At 42.2% G+C, this 20,928-nt stretch overlaps 1 protein-coding gene across 1 annotated transcript in view; it reads left to right on the top strand.

Annotated features, from left to right (window-relative positions):
- Positions 1-20,928, top strand: part of LDLRAD4 (low density lipoprotein receptor class A domain containing 4) — a 312,128-nt gene that overhangs the window by 2,391 nt on the left and 288,809 nt on the right. The window contains exons 2-5 of the mRNA XM_075022927.1: positions 602-786; positions 3,045-3,145; positions 14,054-14,187; positions 14,563-14,624. The gene's annotated coding sequence lies outside the window, so the exon portion shown is untranslated. The remainder of the gene's footprint in view (positions 1-601; positions 787-3,044; positions 3,146-14,053; positions 14,188-14,562; positions 14,625-20,928) is intronic.

Raw genomic sequence — 20,928 nt, 5'->3', positions numbered from 1 at the left:
AATGAAAACCCATTCCTCCCTATTTACAGAACAGTATTTTTTCTTTCAAGCTGGAAGGCTACAAAATAAGTCTTGCATTTTCATCATAATCCTTTATGAGTTTTAAATCTATTTTTTAAGTTGGCAATTTTAAATAGTTCCTGGTGAGTAGAGCCCTGGTGAGCTTCAAAACCACACACAGTTTCAATGAAGCTGTGTGAACCTGCTTCAGAATCTCTGCAAGTTTTCCAAGCTTTTATGCTCTCGTATGGTTTACAGACAAAAACCTACAGGGGTCCCATTTAAAGCCTCCTAGCAGCTAAAAGATAGAGAAAAAATGGCTTTTAAAAAACCTGAAGTACCCTCTTATGAGTGCATTAAAAGCAATTTTGTTTGCTTTCCACTTTCAAAATGCTTCAAGCCGCCAAAGACGCGATGTTAGAAAATGACTCATGAGTACTAGAGAGAAACAGTCTTTGAAAGTTTGTTCATAGTAAAGGATGATAGCTAGGCAAGTGGGGTTTCTGTATTCAGAAAGAAATATCTTGTGTCCTTGTATTGCAGATTTCTTTTTTTCTTTTTCAATAATCTGTTCAGGATGTTCTTCACCTTTATTTTACAGATTTTCAGCAATTGTGTGAAAATCAGCTCAGAACTTCTGTTTGTTTGTTCCTGTGGATGCTCTCAGTGTTTGGAGACCAGGGCCTCCATGGAGAGGGAGGGGAATGCCAAAGCAGCGAAGGCTTGTAATTTAACCCACTGGCATGTGTAAGATCCAAAGAGCAGGAAAAACTTTCTTCCTTTCAGGTAAATCAGGGTATGTCACCCTGTTGATTCTCTGAGAATGTCCTGTAGGGTTTAGGAGCTTTTAGTATTGGGGTTTTTTTGTGGTTTTTTTTGTTTGTTTTAAATTTTCATTGCAGTGTTTGGTATTGGAGTGGTTTCTTGATTTATTTTCTCTATGGGAAACATGGAGTGCAAAGGCAAAGTATTAAAATGTCCTCCTCACTTTGATATTGATACAGCTCCTCACAGTTTTCTGTCTCTCTCTCTTTCTCCCCCCTCCTGGTGTAAAGACAGACAGCAGTGTGGAGTGGACTTTCCAAAATTCAAGAATATTTGGACCTTGTGTTCTGTTCTAAAGCCTCTCTTGAACAAACATGCTTTCCTTTCGAAAATGTTTTGTTGAGTGAGTGTTAGGGACAGAAGATTCATTAAACAGAATCTAGAGATGACCTGACAAAACAAATTTTAGTGAAATGTTAAAGTTTATTTTCTAATGATTTAAACAGATGGTACCTATAAGAATCTCTCACAAAACCATGCCTTTTGAAGGCTTATCTGTGTACTTCATAGTTTCTTCTATGGAATAAACAGGAATTGTGCATTAGGACCAAAGATGCATTTCCCATAGTATGGTGCAATCTCAGTTTTGCTGCAAGTAGAAATTTTATAGATGTAGATTATATAAATATGTAAGTTGTCATTATCTGAGTATAATTCTACAATATAGTTAAAAACCTATTTTTTTAATAGTTGATTGTACTGACAATTCAAAAAAGTCTTCCTTCTAAATGTAGCGTATTTGATATGAAAAACATGGAGGAAATGGACTAACAGCATTAACTTTTAATGGTTTTAGTTTTAAATTTTTAAACTTCACACATCCACCAGCCCCTTAGCTTCCTCTCTAGAGAGTCAAAAAGAAGAAAGGAAAATTTTGATGCACTTTGTTGTTGACAATAGCTGAAAATTGGATAAACCTTACAAGAATTAAGGAACTAAAAGAATTAAATGAGAAGACAGAAGTGGTAGTACAAAGTATCTAAGCTGTATTGTCCTTGTGACAAAACAGAAAGCAAGATGTACGTGAACAGGATGTGAACATAACCAAAGATCATGAGATAAAGTTTCTTACCTGGTTTTAATTGTGAAAACATGACCATGAGTGTAAAAGCTGTCTCTGGAAAGAATGCTAGCTTACAGGCTAGCAACCTATTGTGTAGTTGAATAGTAATTTAAGAAGTTTGGTATTTTTAGAAATCAAGTAAATTAAATAATGTGTTGGAATTTTCAAAGCATTTGCATATCTAGAACAGCAATTGGTGCTTAATCTTGCCGTTTAATTGCATAAACCATTTAATGGGGGCAAATTATGTGCTTCCCCAAAACTCTTCTGCTGCCCCTTTACACCTGCATAGCTTTTCCCAGGTTCAAACAATACGTGTTAGGCACCTGATGTATGCTAGGAAGTAATTTCAAAGCATCTTCCATTCACTATGCATTGCTTGCATAGTCTCTATAGTTTCTGTGTACCTCTCTCCCTTGTGGTGAGCCCCTGGAGTCCTCAGAGGAACTACCGTCATAGCTCCAGGCATCTATATGTGGCCTGTAGGAACTAGTCTGTTAGGATTTTCAGTACTGCTGTAAACAAGAAAAGATGTTTGTGAGCTTAAAAAAACCCCACCAAACTCCAAAACAAATGAACAACCACCCCACCCCCAGAAGAACTGAGGCTGTTTCCCGGAACTGCTATAATAATACAGAATTACTCAAAAGAAGAAAAATCGTTAACATCACCAGAAATGAAACCAGCTATGCTGCTGCAGCATAGTAGTTACCCTCTTAGGAAGTGTCTGGGTAAGATACTCCTGCACTGCTTCGGTAAGGAGGTCATCGTGGATCTTATTTTATGGCATGGAGGTTCTCATCCAGTCTTTTGTGCAAAGATGGATTTTTATTTTGTGCAATTGCAAAAGCACATTTATGAGCATAGAATGAAATAGACATTCATATACTGAAATGAAGCTTGCATTTGGAACGCTATAAATAATTTAAAATGGTTTTCTATTTTGGTACAGTAGAGAATGAGAAAAACAGGTGAAAAATGTTAACTTACTGAAGGTAAGGAAGTTGTGAGGTCTTTTAAACTAAGGTTTTGGGAAGAGACTGGGTACTTTGACACTTGGCTGTGCAGTGTTGTTTGTGTTGTTTGTGGGTTAAGTAGATGTTAGCTTTAGCAACACAGATGAGTAATATACTAATACAATTTTTCTTGATTCTAGCAATGCAAAGAAAATAAGCTGCCTTTTAGAAGACAAAATTGTAGTTTAATGAAGTCACGGGTGGAAGTTACTGTCTGGATCTTGCTACGCTTGCCGAAGAGGTAACTGCCCCTCAGCTGCTGTCACTGTCTTTTCAGCTGGTGATTATCATGGTCTCAGATCTGTTCGTTGTGTGTGTTGTTGTTTTCTAACTTGTCTGTCAAAATGAGTTAGGTTAGAAAGACATTTTCTTTTCTTTTCTTTTTTTTTTTTTCCTCTTTTTCTCCCCAAGTTAACTTAGTTCACTTTGAAGGCAACAGATTGTGGAACATGTGTAATAAGAGCCCTTCCAGCAGATAATCTCTAGTAGAAGAGTGATGACAGGCAGCTGGAGGTTGTAACCTCTTCTGAGCTGGAGGAGTTTTTTAAGACACTTTAGTTATTCCAAAACTTGGGCGGAAGCGAGCATATCTGCTGCAGGCATGGGGGTCTTGGAGACACCCCTCACCCTGGAAAGCTGCTTCTGGCATTTCCACAGCCAGGAGCCACCCGTGCTGATGATCTGCTCCCTTCTATAGGCCTGTGACTTAGAGAAGGATGTCAGTATTTAGAGCCTGTTCGGGTCAGAAAGACATGCTGGAGTGGAAAGGAGGTCAGCTTGGAACAGTGCTGCCAAGTATGAGGATGCCTTTGTCAGCTTGACTGAAAAGCAGCCCACCTACAGTTGCTGTTTTTTCTGAACTTCATGAGATTGGGTTGAAACCCAGATGCTGTTGTCCCCGAACTGCAACAAAAGGGGGAACAGCTGCTGCAGCAGTGACAGCAGAGACTGTGTGGTCTGTTAATGCCCTGGAGTGCACTCCCGTTCTTGAAAACCTGCTTCCTCAGTAATCCAATTTATATATGCTGAAGTGATAACATGAAGGTTGTCCTAAGATGCTTTTTTTGTTCATTTGGTAATGTGGGAGTTGCATGACAATTGCCCTGGGGAACAGTGGGCTTCATATGTTGCACTTTTGATGGGTAAAGCCCACGCTGCTTGCATAGGCAGATTCTTGTCATGTGAAAGAGTCTTGTGTTAGAGAGTCCAGGCACGAAGGGGTGCACCTCTGCACCACCAATACTTGCTGGCCAGAGGTTGGTCCCTTTTCAACCAGGACAAAATATTCTTTTAGTCCCTTTGACACATCAAAACAAATACTCAAGAAAAAAGCCTGCTATCTCTTGGCCAGATCTGTGAAAAAGATGGTATCCTGCTGCTTAAAGAGGGAGGGAAGCAGCCTGTGGTGAGATTAGCTTGTTATGAGCAGCAGTTTTCAACAGATCTGTAGGCAGTGCAGAAATAAGTCATATGTTCCACCTCAAACAACAAAGCCAATACAGGTCAGTGTGCTAAAGCATTTGCTCTTCTAGATGCACGAGTTGAGGACTTGCTAGTATAGGAGGCAGTACTTCCTCTCTGCAGAGGAAGAACTCCACAGTGGTTTGCCCAGTTGAGGTGTGTATCTCAAGATATGAAACATCATAAATATTGATAGCTAAAGGAGGCAAATTTTGGTTCCCCTTGCCAAGAATTTGCCCTACTTGATTATCCAGGACTAGGATGAAGTCTGTTTTCTGTGTTAGTATGATAGAGCTAAGATCTAGCAGGTCAGACTGATACATGGTCCCTCAGATGGATCTTCCTATTTGAAGATGAAGATCTATTTCTACTCCGTCCCGAAGTCCAAGAAGTCATGTCAGGAAAAGCAGATGAAGAGCCGTGCCTGTAGGTCAGGTGTGTCAGACACAAACTCTGAAACAAAAACGGCAAAACCAATCTTTTAGATGAAATACAAGTGGAAGTGGTGGGGGTACAAGGGTAGGACTGCAATCCTTGGGCCACAAGAGTGGGAGCTGGAGGAAACGTGAAAACTCTGTTCACTTGTTCTGGCATAGGAAGTGTTGGTGTGCACCACTACCTCCAACTGAGAAAAGTAGAAGGACCTGTGGTGGAGATAGTGTTCTACTTGGTCTTGCCTTCTGTAGTGATTAGGGTATGGGCCCAATTTTGTAACTCCACATTCCTGAAACTCTGGCTTTAATCACCACGAGCAGTGTGTAATCACAAGGACTTCAGGCTTCTTAGTGGGACTTACTGACCATGCTGGCTGTTTAATGCAGCATCCTTGCATCCAGATCAGTATGGCTATTTGAGCCTCGAGCTTCTGTAGATTGTCAGTCTTCATAAATTGAAACTCTCAAAGCACTGAACAGTAACATGTTTCTATTGTAGCTAGCTCTTGTGATGTTTGTTTTACAAATGATTCAAGTACTCATGTCAGTTCAAGAGTAAGCATTAAGCTGCTGAAACAATCTACCGACTGGGATGCATCTGAAGGAAATGATTTTTCTTTCATGCAGCTATTGTATCTGATCGTTTCTTATTCACTTCTTTGTTTAGAACTCTGGAAGGAAGAGTGACTTTGAAGAAAGTCACTAGTTCAAAAGATGTATTAAGAGTGGTAACATCTGTTACAACAGCGAAATTTATTTATTGTACAACCACAATGTTTTCTTCTTTAAAAAAAAGAAATCAGCTATAGTAATACCATTTTCTTTGTGAAATTTGTCTTGCTGTGACTTACAAATCTAAACAATTTTTAATCAAAACCCTGCAATTGAACAAAAAGCTACATATAGTATGTCTTTGCAGAACTTAAAGATGACCATGCAGCAGAAAATATCAACACCAACCATTAAAATAAACAGGTGTTCCTGAAGGTGCAACTGAATTTTCCTGACTAAAAGATATCTTTAATCCCTTTCTGAGATGGAATTTTGCAAGGCAACTGGGAGCCAACTGATTGTGAATGGCTTATTATGAGGCTGAGACATTGTTGGGGCTGGATACTCTTTGAATGGCATCTCGGTGTCAGCCTAGCCCTGCGCTGATCTTGCTTTCTCATTCTTAGGGAATAGCTAAATGACATGTATTCTTCTTCCTGTTGATGAGGTAAATTGTAAACATCCCTCTAGACTCCCAGAGTCACCTTCTGGAGTGATCTGTCTCAGCTGTGGCAATGCAAAGTTTCTTTCACACAATTAATGGTACAATTATATCAGAATGATGAGATCATGCCTTTTGGTGAAAAGAATAGAGATCTTTCATTAACAAAGAGAGCTTTATTTAAATCTTTGCAAATAAAGCACCATTTTGTTCAGTGAAAGTGGGTGACTGCTACAATTTGGGTAGGCACAGCATGGCATGAAGGTGAACTCGCTCTGTAGAGTGGTAGGTAGAGCCTTGGGGTGGCTGTCTCAGAACAAAATAAGCAATGTTGGGGTTTTTCTTGTTTTTCTTTTTTGTTTTTTTTTCTCCCCTGCTTGCACTGACTACTAGAGAGTAGTGTGCAGGCAGTTCTAATACTGCCTAAGAAAACCTAAAACTGTTGAAAGTAATTCCATTTGTTTGCTAAATAAATGTAGAAAGCCCGTCTTGGTCTTTTCCAGTGTATCAAGACTTCATGTAGGTAGATATCATGCATGTAAATCAAACTACAGTGGTGGACAGCTCTGTACTCTGGGGAAACTACTGAGGGTCATAAATGATCCTGACTTATGAGCCATATCCAAGCAGAAGCATGGAAAATATTTCCACTCTTGATTCTTCAGGCTTTTGTGTTTGTACAAGAGAAAAACCCAAAGACATTGCTAATACATGAGTCTGAGATATTTTTACAATTCTTTCTTAAAGCTGCAGAGCATATTTTTTCTTTAAGAAAGTAATTTGATGAATACTGATTTTAGTCTGACTTTTGACACTGTTCTAAATGACATCTGGATTTCATGTAAAATCATATGTCTGCTACAAAGCTGAGGCTGCCCACAGACAAATAAATGCCTATGTTCGTGTAGTTCTCTTTAAGAACAGACAAATCACAGCTACACTGACTCCAAAGCGGTTTTGGTTTTATTTCTAGTGGCAGATGCGATTCTGACGTTCTCGGAGGTCTCTTCAAATGAACTCATCATCAAGCCTGTGCCTGGGTTGTTGCAATTAACTACCGAGTGGAGTCTATACCAGTTAATATTCGGACTCATGGATGGGGAGAAGTCTCCTCGATACTGCTGCAACCTTCGCTGGATCACAAGGGGTCTGGGAAACCAGAGCCGGCTGGAAGCCCCATGCAGCTTCTTGAGCCACTCCAAGTGCTGGCGTTCCCTGCCGAGGTTTCCATACTGCTCTTGGGCTGCAGTGCCAGGAACAGGGTTGGATGGAACAATATCTTCTTTGCTCTGCTGCCTTGCCCCCAGCAGAAGGGCAGATATTTGGAGGGAGAAGGGGCTTGGAGATCATGCTGTGTCTGTTTCCCTGGGGAGGCTCGAAGGTCTCTGTGTTGCCTCACTGGGCATGGTGTAATTCAAGTTTTGATGTTGCTCATCTCTCATGCTTTCAGGATAACAAATGGAGTACAGCAGAGAAATAAATGAGTAGCACTGTAAAAACAAAAATAAACACTAAGAAGACTGTTCTAATACCTCTGAGCACGAACAGCCTTTATTGTCTTAGAATTGTCTAGCTTTGAAACAATACAGCTTGTGATAGTTACGTGCTGAAAAGCTGTGAATGGCATAGCTACAAATAAACCATAAGCAGGTATTTATTTGCCCACCTATGCACACTGGTGAAAAGTCTCAAGTTTGAGGAACAAAGAGATTATTTCACACATTTGTCATCTTGCCAGAAAGACATAGCTTGAAGAAGTGACATTTTCTGGAAACAATGTAACTTAGATTGGCATAAGATATAGGTGTGGCTGCATTTTATAAAAATGTTGCCAGACTGGCTGACATAATGTAAGCACATGTATCCTGGGAGTGTATATATCTGCGAATAACCTGCTTGGTCTCTACCTTCTTATTATAAGTAAATTACCCCAAGTCAGCTGTTTTGCATTAACTGCCTGCGTGCAAATTGTTATTGTCAGGTCAATATGAGCTAATTCAAAGCCATTTATTTTTTTAGTTAAAGACCAACTTCTTTTGCATGCGTTGCTGGGGCAGAGTATACATTTTACAGAAAATAATTGCAGATGAACTGATTTGTAGTAAATTTTACATCCTTGCTCAACTTGTGGCAATTTGTTCATTAATTCCTACTGTTAGAGTGTGGAGTACTGAATCTGATACTAAACAAGAGCAAGATGTTAATCTGCATAAGTGAGCACAGCTTCTACCAAGGAGAACTTCTTTTCCTATGTATTCCTGATTCATCCTTTGGGCAGTCTCCGTTCTGTGCAATGAAGGGGAAAACTACTGTAGAAATTATAACATGTAATAATAGAAAATGAACAAAAATAGAGGTTAATGCCACAGTGTAAATTAACTCATGTTTCTGCAAAGGATGATACTTTATCAGAAGAATTTCTGAAGTTGCATTAATCGGCAACAGGAGTTTTTCAATGTTAGGTTTACAATCCATCCTTTCAGTTAAAATAAAAAAAAAAACCCAAACTTTCGTATATGACATCACTGCCTGTGGTGTAAATAGTTTGCTAACCTAGGAAAACCATTTCCTTTTTTACTTGTTAAAGTCTTTATTACATAGTGTATGATGTGTAGTGTTTCTAATGAGTTGCAGAAGACTCTCCTTGAACATAGTACTTTCTCACTGCTTAGATTTGAGAGAGAAATATGGGGTTTTTTTCTTGCATCTCATGTTAAACTTCTGAATCAGGGTATCATTTTCACAGCATGACCAGGCACATGTTGGTACTTTAGCACTCGCTAGAGGGATATGTGAATGACCTGTTAGGATGGTATCTATAATGATGATATAGAGCTTTGGAGTTAAAATTTTGAGATGTCGATGCTTTTATTTTCACAGTTTTTGAATATATTTTTCTAGTAGTATCTTGTTTAAAGTGGTTCAGCTGTCAATGAAGAGTGCTGAAGATACTAGTCAAAGGAATAGTCAGTGTGTTAAAGGAAAAAGATGGAAAAATCTAACATTTTTCTGTCTTTTGCATTCTTGTAACTTGTTATACTGATGCTAAAATAACTAGGAAAGATCCTTTTTAACAGCTTTTTTTTATATTGGCCTCTGTTCTTGGTGTCTGTAAGGTATGTTAAGATCTGTAGGTAGCCTGCTTATAAATAAATGAGTAGCTAAGGAAGTATCTGAGAGAAGAGACAGTAAGTTATTGGAGGAACTCCTGTTAATATAGTCATACAGATCTGAGCATTAGAGAATGGTTTGTCTTTCTTCAAGCTGTTCGTGATCTAGCGGTTGAGTTTGAATGCAGGAATGAATTCTGCCACTCAGCCTTCTCTGTAGTTGTTTTCTTGTCTATAGAATAGGAATAATGCTTGTGTACGTCTGGCTTGGTGAGACTGAACTGATTAGTGACAACAAAATGCTTTGAGGGCCTTTAATGGAAGGCATTAAACAACCGTATGCTATGCAGATTTTCAATATTAAAAATATATTACAGATGACCTGCAAAAGCAGTGGGGAGGATAAAAAAAAGTCACTAGGATACATTTAACATGAAAGAGGAAAGAGACGGTTCCTAAGATCCCTTTGAGAGGAGTAAGCTAGAAGGGAATAATATAACACTCTTATTTGCAGTATTTCTGTAAGCAACTGTAGAAACATTTTTCCAGACATGAAAAAATGCATTTGGTCACAGCAGCAGATGAAGCAAAGCAAGCAGTCAGTCAGCAGTAGCTTCCACTTGTTCTCATTCTGGACGATACAGGTATCTGATTCAGTGGGCAGTGTTAGCCTGGGATGCTTGAACGTGATATACTGTTGCCTCTTAGGCATGAAAAACACTCAGCTACTGCTCATATGACAATATATGCAATTCGAGTAGTGTAATCTGTCCAATTTATTTGCCTTAATTTTAATTGTCTTCATCATAGTAAAGCCTTCAGATTTTTCAACGCTGCATTAATGCAAAGACTTTAATTTAAAAGGAGTCCAAAAGCGGGGGGGGGGGGGGGGGGGGGGGGGGGCGGGAAGGATAAAGAAAAAAGAAGTAGTTGTGGTCAGTGGACACTGGGAACTTCCTTTATCCTTGGGGAGAGTTGAAGGGCAGAACTAAAAGAAATTTATTGCAATGTAAGGTTCTTAAAATGAAGGCAATTATATTTTAAAGTTTAATCATTGACCAGGTGCTCTGTACTGTACCAGGGACACAGTGAAGATGGTCCTTATCGCAAAAAATGAAGGATTTTTTGTCTGAAGTGTGTAAATGGAAAGATAGAATTATTCTGTGAAGCCCTGAAGAAGAATAGAGTAGCTTTTAAACACATGTGGATGTGTCAAGTTATTGGGAAAGATTTGAAAGCTAGGAGGATGGGCAGCTGAATAGGAATGATTATGTTGGTGAACAGAAAAGACAGAAGCTTATAGGTTGTAATACTGATTCTCTTATTATAGTTAAGCATAAGATGATGATGCTGTTATTGATAATCAGTTCTATTACACATCCTTCTCATACAATTTCCCTCTTTTCATGTAAGACTACGTACAGTTTTGGAGATTTTGGGTCATGGCTTCATCCAAGTACTGGATGGGCACCACACTCTTCGTAGAATACTTTTTCTGTAGGTTGTATGTGTGTGTAAAATGAGTCTGATCCTGGTTCTACTGAAGTCTGATGTGGACCTGAAAACAGTGAGGATGTTGTCCAACAATAATTGGCAAGTCTTTTAAATAAAAGTGCTTTGCAAATTAATTACTTCCCTCACAACTAACATAAAACAGTACAGTAGGACTGGTAGCTAATTCTGGCTATGTTTTTGGAGAAAAAGGGGGTTTTGGGAGTACTTTAAAAATAAAAGATTGTAGAATAACAAGCAGCGAGTAGCTGCTTTGTGGTCCAGTAGACAGAATGCTGTAGAATAAACTAGAAGAATTTGGATCAGTTCCCGATTGTGCCTGTTCTCATAGTACATTCTTAAGGCAAATCATATTTCTTTTATGACTTAGATGCTCTATCTGTGTTATGGAAATACTAAGGCTTGTCCTCCAATACAAATCAATCTGAGGCTTGGGAATGAAAATGAAAATATTTGGGAAATTTTATTATAAACAAAAATCTTGTATCTTTCACATGGTAAAGACTTCATTTTGCAAAGCAGAAAATACACCTATTTGTAAATTGTTTGTAAATTGATAATAACAGAGTACATCCTGCATATTCATTCATGTGCTAAATTACTGAAGCAGTGTCCAAAGTGCGTTAGTGCTGTGAGAGAGTTTGGAAATAGTATTTTATTATCATTATTAATCTGCATACTGGAGGCTTTTTTCCCCCATCTGAAAAATTTACTGACTAATTTGTAAAGCAGTTAAATGGATGTGAAAGCATATGGAAGTTGCTAAATATCTTTCTATTTTAATGTGGTAATGCTATCGACATTTCAGCAAACTAGACAGTTTGGTATTTCAAATACTTACAAATCAGGGAATCAATTCAGAACTGTAGTTGCCATTTTTATTTTAAAGCAATGCCCTCAAAAAGAAAAATGCTGTTTCAGGTTAGGATTCCATTCTTTCAATCTATGCTGCCTCAGTACCTCCTTAAGGATCTGCTAACTCTAAGAAAAATGGTTTGAGGTTCTTTTATAAAAGAATAGCCAGGTTAAGACAAGAATTTTTCTTATTTGATGATCAAATATTGTCTAATTGCTACATACATTATTGACTCTATATCGTAAGATGTTGATAGAGAATTCCGTTTTGATTGTTGTTCAGTCATCCAGCCCCTGTTAACAGGAAATGTAATTTCTCTCTTTATTATGGTAATATATGTCGTATTTGGTAGCTTCTGTGATATGATCTGATTCCAGTCCATTTTGCTTGGTTCCTTGCAGAGCGTTTCCACATCATAGCTTTCTTGGCTGATTTATCAGAAGCTAAAGGTAGACCTGGCAACCTGATCCATGCTCATTCCCAGTGGAGTATTTTTGCATTAGGCCTTCTTGTAGGAGGAAGAGGAGGGCGTTACTGCTGTTATAGTTTGGGGGGTGCCAGTTCTCTTAGCTGTGCATCAGTTGTGTAAATTCTGAGACAGTAAGAGTGGCCAGAGCTTTTCTTCCACTGTTCTTTTACAAGCTCCAAATTCACTGGTGCGTTGGTGCTGCCTTCAGGGAATTTCATTGTGACCAACAGTACAGTTTTTGAAATTTCAACAAGAGGTACAGAATGTGTGTCCAACTGACATTTCTGGCATGCCTCTTCCAAGCTCTTAGATTACTTACTGTGTACGGTAGCTGGGAGAGTTCCAGTCTGGACTCAGCTGATTGCTGTCTCTACAGTACTTTGTCTAACAATGTCCTTTCCAAGCCTTTTTATTGTTGAGAACAAAGAAATGTATGCTTTGTAATGTTCCCTTATTGTTAAAACCTGAGGATGCAATCCAGATATTCATAGTGCTCGATAAGTTTACAGTCTGACATTGCATTTTATTTAGCGTGAAAACTTTTTTAGTTATGTCCATCAAGACAAGAAAACCAAAACATCTCTTAAGACTTGTGGGATTATCCAAAACAGAGATTGACATCTAGTGGAGGGGTCTGCAGATGTGTGGGTGGAATTGGCAGATGAACAACACATTGCAGAACAAGTGTGTGTGTGTGTGTGCACCCATGAACAACAGACTAGCTGGGGTCTAACTTCAGTGAATGACTAGAACAGACAGAGAACTTTGTACAAACAGCAAAATTTTGTAAGTAATCTTTCTTGTGCTGCCTTCTCTACATCCTTACGTACTTTTCCCCATCCCGTCATTGCTTTAATACCTCTCACCTAAGTAACAAGGCACACAAAGTGGTCCTTTTCTGTGATGGCGCAGTCACTGGAGTGACACAGTTGCACACCACTGTAACACCATGCTGTTGGAAATACAGCGTGGGTCCTGGAACCCCGTGTGTGCAGTCAAGGGGCCCTACAAGTCCATCTGCGCACATCTGCTTGGGCATTGAGGTACGTGTCAAGGCCTTGCACCCAGGCTGAAGCTTGGTGCAGGCTCAGGCCTCCATCCCTCTGTGACTGAAACATGAGCATTTGCATTAAGATCTTGAACCACTTCAGTAAATTTCAGCATCTTTTTATTAAAATATTTGAGTGACCTTTTTCCTTTGAAATGGCCAAGAAGGTTATGGCAAGTTTTGGGTATGTTTTTTTTATGTTACTAATTTTTAAATTTTGAAGAGTTTTGATTGCTTGCCATTAGTTCCATAAATCACCTAATATAGACATTTTCTTCCCTGATGTACTTTTGTTAGTCTAATCAGGAAGGAGAGTGGAAGCCCTTGAAAGGAATGACCTTCTTGGAAATCATCCAAGAGAAGGAATATAACTTCCTGGCTTTAGTGAGAGAGAATTGTCACCTCTTTCTTGATTGTAAAGTCTTCCCTTACTAGGTTCTGCCATGATAAAAAACCAAACCACCGCCACCAAAAAACCCCAGACCACCAAAATCCAGCCACCTCCATCCCAGGGGCTTGACCAAGTAGTGTCTTTTGGAAGTTAGTGTATTGCAGATTTTTCTGTCCCTGTGAACTGCAGGGTGGGTGCCAGTAAAGTTTAATTCTTTTTTTGCAAAACAGCACCAGGTTAGGGTTATGAGCAGTCGTTATCTGCTCGTCGTAGACAACTGGGAGATGAATCTGGATGACCTGTTGGATAAAAAACCCTACTGAATACTCTTCTAACTAGTTTTAGGTGGTGTTTTATTTGTAGCATGCTATTACGTGTAGTTTAGTAAGACTGGCTTGTTACATGTGCCCATATGGTATTTGGCTCTGTTCTTACTGTGATTTGAATGTTTTTAATTTCTTCCTCCTTGTTCTCTTAGTGTTACAGATAATAGGAATCAGTAATACTTGAAATACACTCATCTGTGGCTTCCTGGTGGGAAACAAGATGAGTCACCAGTAACTAAAACCAACAGCTATTATGTCCCTGGATTAAAATTTGTTCCTCTCAGTCTAATTGTTCAAATATTTGCTTTCTCCACTGACTTCCTCCCTAGCACTGTGTCACATCTTGTGGACCGCAAGACTGGGAAGGAAGAGGTGATAGCAGCAACAGCGTACGTAACAAGCCAAGAGAAGGGGCCCTACCAGTGATGATGGATATAGACACTCAGACCACGTGCTCCACCAGGTTGTGTATCTCCTACCATATCTACTAGCACGATTAGGCCAAGTATTGATTACAGTCAGCAGAGAACCTGTCTCCCAGGTTTCCTTGGTTCTTGTATTGGGGTTCTGGACATGGCAGGGGTGAGTGGCTGCTCCTGTTGGTAAGCTACACCCTTAGGAATGCAGCACCATGTTATCTACCAGTAACTTTGAAGTAATTTTTATTTTCAGATGAATGATGAAGTAGTATAACCACCACCACCACCACCCCCCCCCCAGTCCAAATACTAACTATATCATTACTAGGTTTAGAGAGGAGGATAAAGAAATAAAATCATACACAGATCTGCCTATACTTTAAGTCAATTATTATAAGAACTTTCTCTTATTTATCCAGGAAACAAACTGTCAGGATGGCAATGCAACCTCATGGATATGAAAACCCAATACTGTGATACTGTAAGTATTGCTTTCACTGAAGAGATGGTTTGGTTTTTGGGTGGTGTTTGTTTGTGTGTTTGCGTTTCTTTAAGATTAATTTCTTCATATAACCAAACTCTCTCTGGGATTCTCATTAGAGTAAAAACCTCTATACAGCTCCAAGATCTCCTATGATATAACTTTATCAGGGGATAAATGTTAACAGTCCTCTTAGACTGTCTCTCTTTAAGCTTCAGAAATACTGACATTCTTTGGACATGTTCAAGTGGAGCCAGACACTAAACAGAACTTGTAATGGTAATTTTGGTGGTTAAAAAGTAAAGGGATTTATGTATCTGAGGCACTGTTGTCCTCTGGCAGGTGCCAGTATATTAGGTTGCAGATTGTCTCTTCCATAGCTATCTTAGATAGGGACAAGAGTACTGAGTGTTCTCTGCGTTTCACTTTCCAGACATGGATCCATCCATACATCGCAGTTTCTGAGCATGTGCATGAGTGTATGCATTTGCACTGATTTTTGCTGTCCTCCTCCTTACATGCCCAAAATAGCCCAAATTGCCGCCAGGCAAATTTTTCCACTCCAGAGGTACTGTATAGAAATAATTTGTTACTTCCTAGGTGATTTTGTTATACTTTACAAAGTGTTCCATGGGTTAGGAATATTCCTCTGCACATGGCAAGAATCTCTGATGGAAGTGAATGACTTGTTTTCCTTGAGAAGTCATTGAAGGGAACTCAGCAGAAGCATGTCGAACTTGTGTGTTACAAAGCATATACCAATGACTGGGGTGCCGCTGGAAATGGAGCACTTGCCTCTTGATGGCTAACTATGGAGCAAACTTGAAATCAAGGTTCTCCCTATTTGTCAGATTATGAGTAAATTATACCAATTTATGGATTATAAATAGTTGATCATGGTGATTATTAACCCTGTGACCTTTTGATGACTTTTACAACTTTCAGGACATGTAGCCCCAGTATATCATCCAGGTTACTGGAAGTTCTTTCCTGTATTGTTTCATGTTCCTTTGGCTCCTTGCAGCTTAATCCAAAACATGTTTGCTAAAATCATCTTTGCTGATCTGACTCTTTCTCTGTTTTGGAACTACTCCACTGGTTCCCCATTTCCCGTTGCATCTGGTGACTGATGGCACAACCTGCAAGCCATCACCTTCATAATCTTCATAGCTTGGTGCTCTGAATCCTGGCTTGGCAGCTTCCTGGCTCCTTCAGGCAGACTTGCATCTTCCTTCCAACTTGCAGCTAGGGAGAGGTGAGGGTGACCAGCTACACTTAAAAAGCACGTTTGAGGCGAATTTGTGCATGCTTAAAGTTAGCAACCTTGACCATTCATCACGTTACCTGTTCCCTGTTATTTCTTCTGTTCATTCTTGGGGTCTCGGGTACAACTGGGAAGGGAAAAGTCTTCAGAGTGCATCATGGGTGGGAATGGGGACTGAGGCTGATGACTGGAATTAACAGAAATAGGCATTTTTTTTTCTAATTCGGGGGGCAAGGGAAAGCTTGACGGCTTTACTGGGGACTGTGTTACTGGATCTGAAGTGGACAGCCTCTGCAAGTGAACAGAGGCAGGGTAGGAGCCTGCCTTGGTTTCATGCCTGCTGGGCCATGACTGGAACTGGGTTTTCCTGTCTTGCAACATTTTTCTGAAATGTCAAAAAAATTCTCATTCTGCACGGGACGCTGTGTACTTTATTTGGGCTCTCCCCTTCTGTCCGAAACTGAGGTGCGGAGGCAGGGGCCGGCTGCGGGCCGCTGGGTGCCTGCTCGCCCCTGTGGGCGGCGGGGCTACCCCGCGGGGGGTGTGTGGGTGTGTGTGTGGGGGCGCCTCGGGGGCGTCGGGGGCTGCCTCCCGGCCGCAAGTTCACCCGCCCCGATCGCCACCCCCAGCGCCCCGCCGGCAACCGCCGCAGCAGCAGCCGCGGGAGGAGCGGGCCTTGCCCCACAGCAAGCGGCAGCCGCTCCTCCAGGGTCTGCTTCGGCCCCGCCGTCGGGGCGAGGCGGGGGGGGGGGGGTCCGGGCCCAGCTCCGGGTCCCGGCGCCGGCCCCGCCGCCCGCATCCGCCCGGCAGGTGTCAGTGTGGGCTGCGGGGCCGGGCGGGAGCGCGGAGGGGAGGGAAGAAGAAGGGAGGGAGGTAAGAAGGGAGGGAGGGAGCGCCGCCGCCCCGCCTCCCCCCCCCCCGCCGGCGGCCCCCGCGCCCGTCCGCCAGAGCCAGACTCGCTGCAGACAGGCGGCAGCCAGCGGAGCGGGCAGGGCGGGGAGGGGGAGGAGGAGGAGGAGGAGGAGGAGAGGCTGGGGATGAGTTGGAGGCAGGCACAGCCTCAGCGCAGGGAGAGAGGCTGCCGGAGACAGGCAGGGGGAGGCGGCGAGGCGCCCCGTCCGCTTCGGAGGAGGCCGGCCCGGCGCGGGGGCGAGCGGCGGGGGCCGGGGGGAGGTGAGTGCCTGCGGCCGGCTGCCCGCCGCGCCGGGGCCGGGGGGGGGGGGGGGGGCGGGGGGCGTCGCCGCGGCGGAAAGTGGCGGGGAAAGTGCGGGGAGGCCCGAGTTGAAGGTCTAGGAGCGTGCGAGGGACGAGCCGGTGGCGGCCGTGTGTGTGTGGGTGGGGGGCTCCGCCGGCTCCCGCCCTCCCTCCCGCAGCGGCGGGGGAGTGGGGTGCCCCCGGCCCCCCAGAGTCGCTGCCGGGGCCGGGCTGAGCGCGTCCCTCCGCGCCCGCCGCCCACCTGCCCCCCCCCAGGTGCGGCGGAGGGTGTCGCCTCAGGGGGTGCCGGGCGGCCGACGGCCGGCGTGAGGGGCAGCGGTGACAGGGAGCGCCGTTAGCCGGGGAGGGGGGGGCGGCGGTCGGGGAGCGCACACACCGCCCCCGGCGCCTCCGCGCTGCTCCGCGCGGCCCGCGGAGAAGCGGGAGCGGCGGCGTGGAGGGGAGACCGGCGGGGCTGCGCGGGGGAGAGCCGCCGCGGCGGGCAGGGCGCCGGGGAAGACGGAGAGCGCGGCACATTCTCTCCGGCTGCTCGGAAGTAAAGACTCGCAGCTCCGCCTGGACCCTCGCCTCGGCCCCGCGGAGGAGCGATGGAACACGGCGGGGTGGGCAGCGCTGGCGGACACCGCCGCCCCCCCCCCCGGCGTTGGGGTGTGCTGCTCAGCCCCGCGGGAGAGAGCCCGGCGGGGTCTGTCTGTGCGCCCAGGTCCGAGCAGGCAGCTCTGCGGTGTGGCTGCCGGGCTCATGCACAACTGACCCGTGTTTAATGAAGTGCCTTCCCCCCCCCCCCCAAAAAAAAAAAAGTTTATTAGCAGAAGTCTAGCTTTGCCTGCCTGTATCTGATGCCTGCCTGCATTGTTTGCATTGAATATGTGCATCCCGAATTTCTGAATGGTGTGCCAGGTTTTCCATCATGTAGGTGGGTAGGTAGTTATGCGAAGGTTATGATTTGGTGCTTGCTGAAGAGACAAACGCACCATTGTGTGTAGGCTTAAGTTCACTAAAGAATAAACAGGCAACAGGCAAAATGCAACAGTAACTTTTACTTTGTGAGGAGACCTTAACGGAACACCTGGAATGATAAAGGTTTTAGGTAGCACTTTCTTCTTTGTTGTTCAGAACATTTTCTGAATAGCAAATGATGGTCGTACAAGAGAACAGAAATCCAGTGAATAACTTTCTGTGGCACTAGAAATAGTGTGCTTGGTGTTATAAAAGTTTATTGATCTAAACCATGGGTGTCTTCTTGTCGGGAAGGAAACCTCTGAAGAGGTTTGTCTGTTCTTGTAAACAGAAAACTCTTGCATTGAAACGTTTGTGGACTGGAAAGGTGCACTACATAATGTGAAGACTGACATGTATGTGATGTAGCACATCTGAGGCTGGCCAAAAAGGGGGAGAGTTTTTGCCAGTAAGAAAGCCTGAGGGGCAATTGCTGGTAGGCGTAGATGAGGCGAGAACATAGGTGCTGCATAAGTACGGTAATGTTCCTTTCTGGAGCGCGTCTTTTGGTTTTCATCCTTCAATCCTCAAGTATGTTGGTTAGACAGAACTCTTATTCTGCCTTCCAATTTCATTTCTAGGATAATGTTTTGGGAAATCTACTCTTTGAAACGATCCAGAGTTGTTTCAATAACATATGATGCACTGTTGAGTAGAACTGAATAACTGCGTGTGGTGCACACTTGTATGGTTCCACTAATGAGAATATAAATATTATGGCTTTGTGGCTGTAAATAAGAGGGGAAGTTCTGCTGGAAAACTAGTTCACTGGTAGGAAGCACTCTAAGGAACATCTAATACGTCCGTATTAGCTGAAATAGCGATGGCCCTCTGAAGTTCTATATCAGTACTGGTGTTTTAGCACCAGGTATTAAGTTACTGTGATACATAAAGCGACCAGCGTGAGGAGAACTTAAATTGGAATGCGACAATGATATGCAGTTATGTATGGAAGTAAAAATACATCTTTTTATATAATCTGTGTTTATAGCACCGTATTTAATTCTGACTCTTAGGTATGTGAAGATTATTGTTGCATACACGTAAGGCATATCAATATTTTCCAGTAAATTCGGATGCCTATGCGGGCCTGAATGATGATAAATGTATGACGCTGAATGAGTTAACAACGTGAGACATTATATTTCAGACCATTGGTTTATGTTAATTGAAACATTACAGGCAGTAGGCAGCGTTTGAGTGATGAAGTTTGAATTTAGTCTTCAGCATCTTAGACTTTTATAAGAAAACTTGTGGATGTTGAAAGAAATTGGGATTCAAGATTGAGGCACAGTTGTATTAAGTTTGGTGAGATTAAAACTATTGAACCATAGGTTAACCTAAGAATTTAGAATTAACCTGTCTCCTTGTTATTTTTAACTAGATAAAATGCTGTTTTCTCTGTATAGGACATTTAAGGTGAGACTTGAAGAGCTGCTGTTAGTTTTCTGTGCACAGAAGGTACCGTGTTTTTTGGGTGGGGGTGGGAGAGGGTGGGGAGAGAAGTTTTCTCTCTGATTTTCTTGACCAAAATTTACTTCTCTTTTTCACAGCTGCCCTGCAGTACTCTGTCTAGTGGCTGCTGTCCTTCCATCAAGAGCTAGTCGCATTTCAGTGATGCTGTCTAAAATAATTTGGAATACTTTCAGGATATGATGTGCCAGAAGGAAGTAAATGATGATTGAATTAATAGAGAGGTATCTTAGAAGTAATTTAACTAAATACAATCTCTAAGAGAAATGAGGTGTTAAAAAGTTGGGCATTCCTGCCCAACAACTCTTGCATCAGCAGGCGTGATTGTTGCATTTAACTTGCGAGTGGTCTTGGAAAAGTTTTTTTCTGTCTGGTTTCGAATAGTTTAAAACAGTTCCTTGCAAGTAAATTGCGAGTTATGGAATACAAATACTTCTAGGAGTTTAGAGATGAATTTTGCTGCAGATTGGTTCTGTGGTAACCGTGAAATTCTTCAATGGCACCAAGCTAGTATCAGCTGCTCGTTAAAGGCACTGATGCCAGAACAGTGGTGCATCAGTTGCTGGGAATCCAACCCTGTAGTGAAATGATTCATACATATACATTTTCTTTTCTCAGTTGACAGCTATTTTTAAGAGTAGCCGTCTTGCCTAGAAGGTTGATATCTAAGCAAAGGCAGCCTAGATAGCTAAAAATTTCTTTCCCACCAAACATAATCTTATTTTTGCCAGACTTCTAATATGTACGCTGAAACATTTAAATTGAATTGATTTTAATTGATTCTTGCTAAATCTCTGGTGCTAATTGGTCATTATAAAGGAATCATGACATTTTGGAGCTGCTGTCAGGAAGTCAGCAATTTTTTTGCACAAACTAAGATGATGAGTTTGAAGTAAATGTCAGTTTGAAGCAATTTCTAATAATAATGGGTAGCAGTATCTAAATGATAGCAGATTATCTGAGTAACTTCTAGTCTGCAGAAACGGTCTCAGAATGAAATAATGACACATTTGTTCAGCGTACTTTAACTGTTTCTATGTGCTGCACAGGCAGACTATGCCAGTGAAGGAAAGCTATTGACCTTTTTCCCCATTGTGTTCTTTTGAACCTTGTGTTTGAAAGAGAAATTTAAGTACGTTATTTTAGAGACGAGTTTTATTTGCTTACTTCTGAGACTGTCAATTGAGTAATAGTAACTGTAAGGGGACTGCAGTAGAAAGAATGCTTGCAGGTGAGTAAGAGTGATCACAACATTACAGTGTGTTCTGTATTTCATGCTGGCAAAATATCTCTGTATTCATCATCTCTATTTATTTAATATATACATTTCAGTAGCGTATGCCTTGATTTAGC

The sequence above is a fragment of the Buteo buteo genome, chromosome 3 (genome assembly GCF_964188355.1).
Source record: "Buteo buteo chromosome 3, bButBut1.hap1.1, whole genome shotgun sequence".
NCBI classification, from domain to species: Eukaryota; Metazoa; Chordata; class Aves; order Accipitriformes; family Accipitridae; genus Buteo; species Buteo buteo.
The sequence above is the reverse complement of the archived record's forward strand: the minus strand, read 5'-3'. Positions and strand labels throughout refer to the sequence as shown.